Source organism: Pteropus vampyrus, unplaced genomic scaffold, assembly GCF_000151845.1.
Source record: "Pteropus vampyrus isolate Shadow unplaced genomic scaffold, Pvam_2.0 Scaffold333, whole genome shotgun sequence".
NCBI lineage: Eukaryota > Metazoa > Chordata > Mammalia > Chiroptera > Pteropodidae > Pteropus > Pteropus vampyrus.
Window position 1 is genome coordinate 325,872 of NW_011889114.1, and position 1,478 is coordinate 327,349.

At 48.8% G+C, this 1,478-nt stretch overlaps 1 pseudogene; it reads left to right on the forward strand.

The window, feature by feature from the left end:
* Window positions 1-1,043: 1,043 nt before the first annotated feature.
* On the forward strand, window positions 1,044-1,162 carry LOC111730742 (annotated as a pseudogene).
* Window positions 1,163-1,478: the final 316 nt, after the last annotated feature.

Here is a 1,478-nt window from a genome sequence, read left to right on the forward strand (position 1 = left end):
GGGGCTGCTCAGCAACAGGGCATGCCAAGGCCAGATGCTGCTTGTTTAGGTTTTGTAAACCTTTGAAAGATTTTAGGAAAGTCCGTGGCATGAGCCAAGACAGGTTATTTGTATGGAAAAGCCACTGGAAGTGACTTGGGTGGGCCCCACAAGTTGGGTGGGGGTGGGATCTCAGGGAATCACCTGGGTGGAGCGACCTGTGTTAGCCAAATTGATGGAGACTCAGATATGGCAGCCACCTGCGTCTGAATGCCGGGAGAGAGGAGGGCTCAACACGGGAACAGCACCCGCTACCGGCACTTCTGTCCGGGAGAAAGCCACCCCTCCAGCCCTCTCCCTGAAGCCAGACAAATCAGTTCCTCCCCGTGTATCGTGGCACCTTTCGAGCAGCTGCCCCAGCGCTGGAGCTCAGGATGAGTGAGTCTGTCAGCAAGTGAGTATATGCTCGGGCCCTGGAAAAGGACTGTCTGCAACTCCAGCAGCCCTTGGTCTCACTCGACCGCAATATCTGCTGGTTTTCACAGCCAGAAGTTGTGGGGACCTCTCTTCCTGGCACTGGAACCCTGGGTTTGGGAGCCTGGTGTGGGATCGGGACCCCTCGCTCTTCGAGATGTTTCTCCTGATTTTCAACTGCCATGCGCAGATGTGGGACGCCCATTCCATGTCTCCCCCTCTTACCGGTCTCGAGATGGCCTCTTCTGTGTGTCCCCGGTTGTAGAATATCTGTTCGGCCAGACTTCAGGTGACTCTCAATGATAGCTGTTCCGTAGTTTAGTTGTAATTCTGATGTGGTTATGAGAGGACGTGAGCACAGCATTTCCCTTCTCCGCCATCTTGACCGGAAGCCTCCTTTTCTCTTTTTTAAAGCTGAATGATACTCCACTGGAGGGGTGGACCACGTTCTGTTTCTCCATTCGTCCATCCAAGGACACTTACATTGTTTCCACTCTTTGTCTATTGTAAACAAGGCTATGAATATAGCTGTATAATATCTCTTTATATCCCTGATTACAATACTTCTGGGCTTAAAAGTCAATCTTTAAGTCTACGGCCATGCTACCCGGAACAAGCCCAATCCCATCTGATCTCGGAAGCTAAGCAGGGTTAAGCCTGGTTAGTACTTGGATGGGAGACCATCTAGGTAGACCAGGTGCTATAGGTGTGAAAAAAATTTAAAAATAAGGGATAGTAAACTGATAAGATCCTTGCAATCTGTGAGGTCAACCAAGGGTTGCCTCGCCTTAAAAAAAAAAAAGTCAATCTTTAAACCTTCCCCAGAATCATCTCATACAAGCCCGAATCCTATACAGGTCCTTTCAAACACCCTTTTCTGGTTACATCCCTAGAATTTCTGTGATCCATGTCCCCATCATTACAATAAAAATATAAACCCAACTTTTTTCAGCTATCAATGTCTTCCTGACGGTCTTTGGCTGAGGGACATGGACCAATATCGCCAAATGTGTCAAAAACCAACC